The sequence below is a fragment of the Pongo pygmaeus genome, chromosome 3, assembly GCF_028885625.2.
Source record: "Pongo pygmaeus isolate AG05252 chromosome 3, NHGRI_mPonPyg2-v2.0_pri, whole genome shotgun sequence".
Lineage (NCBI taxonomy): Eukaryota > Metazoa > Chordata > Mammalia > Primates > Hominidae > Pongo > Pongo pygmaeus.
The window spans coordinates 118,728,323-118,736,158 of NC_072376.2; positions in this window are offsets into that span (position 1 = coordinate 118,728,323).

Genomic DNA, 7,836 nt, shown 5'->3' on the forward strand with positions numbered 1-7,836 from the left:
CCCCTTGGTTCATTTGCCCAGCTTCCTTCCAAGCAGCTCCACTTGGGTTTCCACCAGGCAGTTCAAGTTCAGAGCTGAATCCAATTTCTCCACCTCTTTCCACTACTCCAAGTCTCAGCCAGCAATGCTTCTTGATGAAGCCTAAAACCACAGAGCCAACTTAGATTTCTCTCTTCTTTTTTTGTACCATCACCCACATACATAGGAATTTTTTTAAAATCACCAGATCCTCTTGATTCTATATCCTTACGATTTCCTGTCTCTATTCATCCATTTCCATCCCCACTGTTCAGAACTGGCCCTTTCTCCACTTATAGAAGCCTTACTGGACTCCTTACCCCAAAGTATTTCTTCCTTCAATTAGTCCTCTTTTCTACTATCAGAGTGACATGTCTAACATTTAAAATTGATCAGATCAAGCTGCTGTTCAGAATTCTCCAATAGCCTCTGCTCTGGGTCCTGCTTGGTGCTTTAGTTCCTCCCTTCCCCACGTACCTTTAGTCCTCCCCTGGCCACGTCTTGGGACCACAGGGATGTGAACAACTTGAACCTGCCCCACCACTCCCCAATTCAGGTATTCTGAACCTAAGGACTCCCTGTGTGCACAGTGTGGAAAGGCCTCTGTGCTCTTGCACAGCCCCATGAAGTATTAGGAACAGGAAATTTGCTGCCTCATCCATTCCCCACTATTTCTGCCTCCCCTGAGTTTGCTTACTTCCCCTCATTTCCTCACTTTTGTGCATTCTTTTTTCTCTACCTGCAATGCTCTCCTCTTTTACCCATCAGAGTAAAATTCCTACTCCTTTAAAAAAATTTCAGTAAGTTTTTAGAAAATAGGTAAAGTTTGGTTACATGAATGAGTTCTTTGGTGGTGATTTCTGAGATTTTGGTGCCCCCATCACCCAAGCAGTATACACCATACCCAATGTGTAGTCCCCTATCCCTTGCCATCCCCTACCCTTTCCCCAAGTCCCCAAAGCCCAATGTATCACTCTTGTTCCTTTGTGTCCTCACAGCTTATCTCCTACATATGAGTGAGAACATAGGATGTTTGGTTTTCCATTCCTGAGTTACTTCACTTAGAATAATAGTCTCCACTTCAATTCAGGTTGCTGTGAATGCCATTATTTTGCTCCTTTTTATGGCTAAGTAGTATTCCACGGTGTGTGTGTGTGTGTGTGTGTGTGTGTGTGTGTGTGTGTGTGTATCACATTTTCTTTATCCACTTGTTGACTGATGGGCATTTGGGCTGGTTCCATATTTTTGCAATTGCAAATTATGCTGCTATACATATGCATGCGCAACTATCTTTTTCATGAAATGACTTATTTTCCTCTGGGTAGATATCCAGTAGTGGGATTGCTGGATCAAATGGTAGATCTACTTTTAGTTCTTTAAGGAATCTCCACACAGTTTTCCATAGTGGTTGTACTAGTTTACATCCCCACCAACAGTGTAAAAGTATTCCTTTTCACCACATTCTTGCCAACATATATTTATTTATTCTTTTTTTATTATGGCCATTCTTGCAGGAGTAAGGTGGTATCGCACTGTGGTTTTGATTTGCATTTCCCTGATCATTAGTGATGTTGAGCATTTTTCCACATGCTTATTCCCCATTTGTGTATCCTCTTTTGAGAATTGTCTGTTTATGTCCTTAGCCCACTTTTTGATGGGATTGTTTTTTTTCTTGCTGATTTGTTTGAGTTCATTGTAGATTCTGGATATTAGTCTTTTGTCAGATATATAGATTGTGAAGATTTTCTCCCACTCCGTGGGGTTTCTGTTAACTCTGCTGATTATTTATTTTGCTGTGCAGAAACTTTTTAATTTAATTAGAACCCATCTATTTATCTTTTTATTGCATTTGCTTTTGGGTTCTTGGTCATGAAGTCTGTGCCTAAGCCAATGTCTGGAAGGGTTTTTCTGATGTTATTTTCTAGAATCTTTATGGTTCAGGTCTTAGATTTAAGTCTTTGATCCATCTTGAGAGATTTTTGTATAAGGTGAGAGATGAGGATCCAGTTTCATTCTTCAACATGTGGCCAGCCAATTATCCCAGCAACATTTGTTGAGTAGGGTGTCCTATCCCCACTTTATGTTTTTTGTTTGCTTTGTCAAAGATTAGTTGACTGTAAATATTTGGCTTTATATCTGAGTTCAGTATTCTGTTTCATAGGTCTATGTGCCTATTTTAATACCAGTACCATGCTGTTTTAGTGACTATGGCCTTACAGTATAGTGTGAAGTCAGGTAATGTGATGCCTCCAGATTTGTTCTTTTTACTTAGCCTTGCTTTGGGTATGTGAGCTCTTTTTTATTTTTTTGGTTCCATATGAATTTTAGGATTGTTTTTTCTAGTTCTGTGAAGAATTATGGCAGTATTTTGATAGAAATTGCATTGAATTTGTAGATTGTTTTGGCAGTATGGTCATTTTCACAATATTCATTCTATCCATCCATGAGCACGGGATGTGTTTCCATTTGTTTGTGTCATCTGTGATTTCTTTCATCAGTGTTTTGTAGTGTTACTTTTAGAGGTTTTCCACCTCCTTGGTTAGCTATATTCCTAAGTATTTGTTGTTGTTATTGTTGTTGTTGTTGTTGCAGCTATTGTAAAAGGGGTTGAGTTCTTGACTCTATTCTCAGCTTGATTGCTGTTGGTGTATAGCAGAGTGACTGATTTGAATACATGAATTTTGTATCCAGAAACTTTGCTGAATTCATTTAACAGTACTAGGGACTTTCTGGATGAGACTTTAGGGTTTTCTAGGTATATGATCATATCATCAACAAACAGTGACAGTTTGACTTCCTCTTTACCGATTCGGTTGCCCTTTATTTCTTTCTCTTGTCTGATTGCTTTGGCTAGGACTTTCAGTACTATGTTGAATAGAAGTGGTGAAAGTGGGTATCCTTGTGTTGTTCTAGTTCTCAGGGGAAGTGCTTTCAACTTTTCCCTGTTTGGTATAATATTGGCTGTGGGTTTGTTGTGGATGGCTTTTATTACCTTAAGGTATGTCCCTTCAAATTTGTTTTTGCTGAGAGTTTTAATCATAAAGGGATGCTGGATTTTATAAAATGCTTTTTTCTGCATCTATTGAGATGATCATTTAATTTTTGTTTTTAATTCTGTTTATGTGATGTATCACGTTTATTGACTTATGTATGTTAAACCATCTCTGCATCCCTGGTATGTAACCCACTTGATCATGGTAGATTATCTTTTTGATATACTATTGGATTTGGTTTGCTAGTATTTTGTAGAGAATTTTTGCATCTATGTTCATCAGGGATATTGGTCCATTGTTTTCTTTTTTTTTCTTTCTTTTTTTTTTTTTTGTTATGTCCTTTCCTGGTTTTGGTATTATTAGGGTGTTACTGGCTTCATAGAATGATTTAGGCAAGATTCCCTCTTTCTCTATCTTTTAGAATAGTTTGAATAGGATTGGTACTAATTCTTCTTTAAATGCCTAATAGAATACAGCTGTGAAACCATCTGTTCCTGGCATTTTTTTCCTGTTGTCAAATTTTAAATTACCATTTCAGTCTTCCTACTTGTTACTGGTCTGTTCAGATTCCTTATTTTCCTGGTTTAATCTAGGAGGGTTGTATATTTCTAGGAATTTATCCATCTCCTCTAGGTTTTCTAGTATATGAGTGTAAAGATTTTCATAGTAGCTGATATGGTTTGGCTGTGTCCCGACTCAAATATCTCTTGAATTCCCACGTGTTGTGAGAGGGACCTGGTGGGAGGCAATTGAATCATGGGGGCAGTTCTTTCCTGTGCTGTTCGAGAGACAGTGAATAAATCTCATGAGATCTGAAGGCTTTATGAGGCAGAGTCTCCCTGCAAAAGCCCTCTCTTTTCCTGTTTCCATCCATATAAGATGTGACTTGCTCCTCCCTGCCTCCTACCATGATTGTGAGGCTTCTCCAGCCTCAAGAAACCACAAGTCTATTAAACCTTTTTTCTTTTGTAAATTGCCTAGTCTTGGGTATGTCTATTTTTTTTGTTGTTGTTGTTGTTTGAGATGGAGTCTCACTCCGTCATCTGGGCTGGAGTGCAGTGGTGTGATCTTGGCTCACTGCAACCTTGGCCTCCCGGATTCAAGTGATTCTCCAGCCTCAGCCTCCCAAGTAGCCAGGACTACAGGTGTGCACCACCATGTCTGGCTAATTTTTGTATTTTTAATAGAGATGGGGTTTTGCCATGTTGGCCAGGCTGGTCTCCAACTCCTGACCTCAGGTGATCCACCTGCCTTGGCCTACCAAAGTGCTGGGATTACAGCATGAGCCACCTCACCCAGCCTTGGGTATGTCTTTATCAGCAGTGTTAAAATGAATGAATACAGTAAATTGTTACAAGTATGGTGGGGTGCTGCTAAAAGATACCTGAAAATGTAGAAGTGGGTAACAGGCAGAGATTGGAGAAGTTTGGAGAGCTCAGAAAACAACAACAACAACAACAACAACAAAAACAGAAAAATGTGGGAAAGTTTGGAACTCCCTAGAGACTTGTTGAATGGCTTTGACCAAAATGCTGATAATGATGTGGACAGTGAAATGCAGGCTGAGTTGGTCTCAGATAAAGATGGGGAACTTGGGAACTGAAGCAAAGGTGACTTTTGTTATGTTTTAGTAAAGAGACTGGCAGCATTTTGCTCCTGCCCTAGAGATCTGGAACTTTGAACTTGAGAGAGATGACTTAGGGTATCTGGTGGAAGAAATTTCTAAGCAGGAAAGCATTCAAGGGGTGACTTGGGTGCGGTTAAAGGGATTCAGTTTTAAAAGGGAAACAGCATAAAAGTGGAAAATTTGCAGCCTGAAAGTGTGATAGAAATGAAAATCCCATTTTCTAAGGAGAAATTCAAGCCAGCTGCAGAAATTTGCATAAGTAAGAAGGAGCTGAATGTTAATCACCAAGACAATAGGGAAAATGTCTCCAGGGCATGTCAAAGACCTTTCCAGCATCCCCTCCAGTAATAGGCCCAGAGGTTTAGGAGGAAAAAAAGGTTTCATGGCCCAGGCCTAGGGTCCCTCTGCTGTGTGAAGTCTAGGGACTTGGTGCCCTGCACCCCAGCTGCTCAAGCTGTGACTAAAATGGGCCAAGGTACAGCTCAGGCTCTTGCTTCAGAAGGTGGAAGCCCCAAGCCTTGGCAGCTTCTATCTGGTATTGAGCCTGCAGGTGAACAGAGGTCAAGAATTTGGGAACTTCTGTCTAGATTTCAGAGGATATATGGAAACGCCTATATGCCCAGGCAAAAATTTGCTGCAGGGGTGGGGCCCTCATGGAGAACCTCTGCTAGGGCAGTGCAGAAGGGAAATGTGGTGTCAGAGCCCTGACACAGAATCCCTACAGGGGCACCCCCTAGTAGAGCTATGAGAAGAGGGCCACTGTCCTCCAGACCCCAGAATCGTACACCCACCAATAGCTTGCACTGTGCACCTGGAAAAGCCACATACACCCAATGCCAACCCGTGAAAGTAGCCAGGTGGGTAGCTATACCCTGAAAAGCCCCAGGGCTGGAGCTGCCCAGGACCATGGGAACCCACCTTTTGCATCAGCATGACCTGGATGTGAGACATGAAGTCAAAGGAGATCATTTTGGAGCTTTAAGATTTGGCTGCTCTGCTGGATTTTGGAATTGCATGGGGCCTGTAGCCCCTTTGTTTGGGCCAGTTTCTCCCAGTTGGAATGGGTGTATTTATCCAATTCCTGTACTCCCATTGTATCTAGGAAGTAACTAACTTGCTTTTGGTTTTACAGGCTCATAGGCAGAAGAGGCTTGCTTTGTTTCAGATGAGACTTTGGACTGTGGACTTTTGAGTTAATACTGAAATGAATTAAGACTTTGGGGGACTGTTGGAAAGCCATGATTGGTTTTGAAATGTGAGGACATGAGATTTGGGAGGAGCGGGAGGTGGAATAATATGGTTTGGCTGTGTCCCCACTCAAATCTCATATTGAATTCCCACATGTTATTGGAGGGACCTGGTGGGAGGTAATTGAATCATGGGGGCAGTTCTTTCCCTTGCTGTTCTCATGATAGTGAATAAGTCTCATCTGATCTGATGGCTTCTTAAAGCAGAGCTTCCCAGCACAAGCACTCTCTTAGCCTACTGCCTTCCATGTAAGATGTGACTTGTTCCTTTTTGTCTTCCACCATGATTGTGAGGCTTCCCCAGGCACATGGAAGTGTAAGTCCATTAAACCTCTTTCTTTAGTAAATTGCCCTGTTTTGGGTATGTCTTTATCGGCAGCATGAAAAAGAACAAATACAGTTGCCTTGAATACTCTTTTGTATTTCTGTGGTATTGGTTGTAATATCTCTTATTTTTTTTCTAATTGAGCTTATTTGGATCTTCTCTCTTCTTGGTTAATCTCACTAATGTTCTATCAATTTTATTTATCTTTTCAAAGAACCAGCTTTTAAAAAGTTTCATTTATCTTTTCTATTTTTGTTTCTTTCAATTTCATTTAGTTCTGCTGTGATTTTTGTTACTTCCTTTCTTTTGCTGGATTTGATTTGGATTGTTCTTTTTTCTCCAGTTCTGTGAGGTGTGATATTAGATTGTTGGTCTATGCTTTTTTAGACTTTCAAATGTAGGCATTTAATGCTATGGTTTATAGTTGATTTTGAATTTTGTTTCATTGTGGTCTGAGAGAGTACTTGATATATTTTCTATTGTCAGTCTGTGCTTTTACAGACTTCTAATGTAGGCATTTAATGCTATGAACTTTCCTGTTATTACCACTTTTTCTGTATCCCAGAGGTTTTGATAGGTTTTGTCATTATTATCATTTAGTTCAAATAATTTTTTAATTTCCATCTTGATTTCATTGTTGACCTAATGATCATTCAAGAGCAGGTTATTTAATTTCCATGTATTTGTATGGTTTTGGGGGTTATGTTGCAGTTGATTTTGAATTTTATTCCATTGTGGTCTGAGATAGTACTTCATATAATTTCTATTTTCTTAAATTTATTGAGTCTTGTGGCTTATTGCATGGTTTATCTTGGAGAATGTTCCATGTGCTGATGAAAAGAATGTATATTCTGCGGTTGTTGGGTAGAATGTTGTATAAATATCTGCTAAGTCCATTTGTTGTAGGGTATACTTTAAGTCCATTGCTTCTTTGTTGGCTTTCATTTTTGATGATGTGTCTAGTGCTGTCAGTGGAGTATTAAAGTCCCCCCCACCTTATAACTGCATTGCCATCTATCTCATTCCTTAGATCTAGTAGTAATTGTTTTATAAATTTGGGAGCTTGAGTGTTAGGTACATATATATTTAGGATTGTGATATTTTCTTGTTAGATCAGTTTTTTTATTATCATATAATGTCCCTCTTTGTCTTTTTAAACTGTTGTGTTGCTTTAAAGTCTGTTTTGTCTGATATAAGAATAGCTACTTCTGCTCATTTTTGGTGTCCATTTGCCTGGAATATCTCTTTCTACCCCTTTACCTTATTTTGGTGTATTTTGAGGTTTCACTTCAAGATTTACAGTTCCTTTTAGCAGTTCTTGTAATGCTGGCTTGGTAGTGGCAAATTCTCCCAGCATTTTTTTTTGTCTGGAAAAAAATGTATCTTTCCTTCATTTATGAAGTGTAGTTTTGCTGGATACAAAATTCTTGGCTGATAATTGTTTCGTTTAAGGAGGCTAAAAATAAAACCTCAATCTCTTCTGGCTTGTAGAGTTTCTGCTGAGAAATCTGCCATTAATCTGATAGGTTTTCCTTTATAGGTTACCTGATGCTTTTCCTTCACAGATCTTAAGATCCTTTTCTTTATCTTGACTTTAGATAACCTGATGAGTATGTGCCTAGGCAA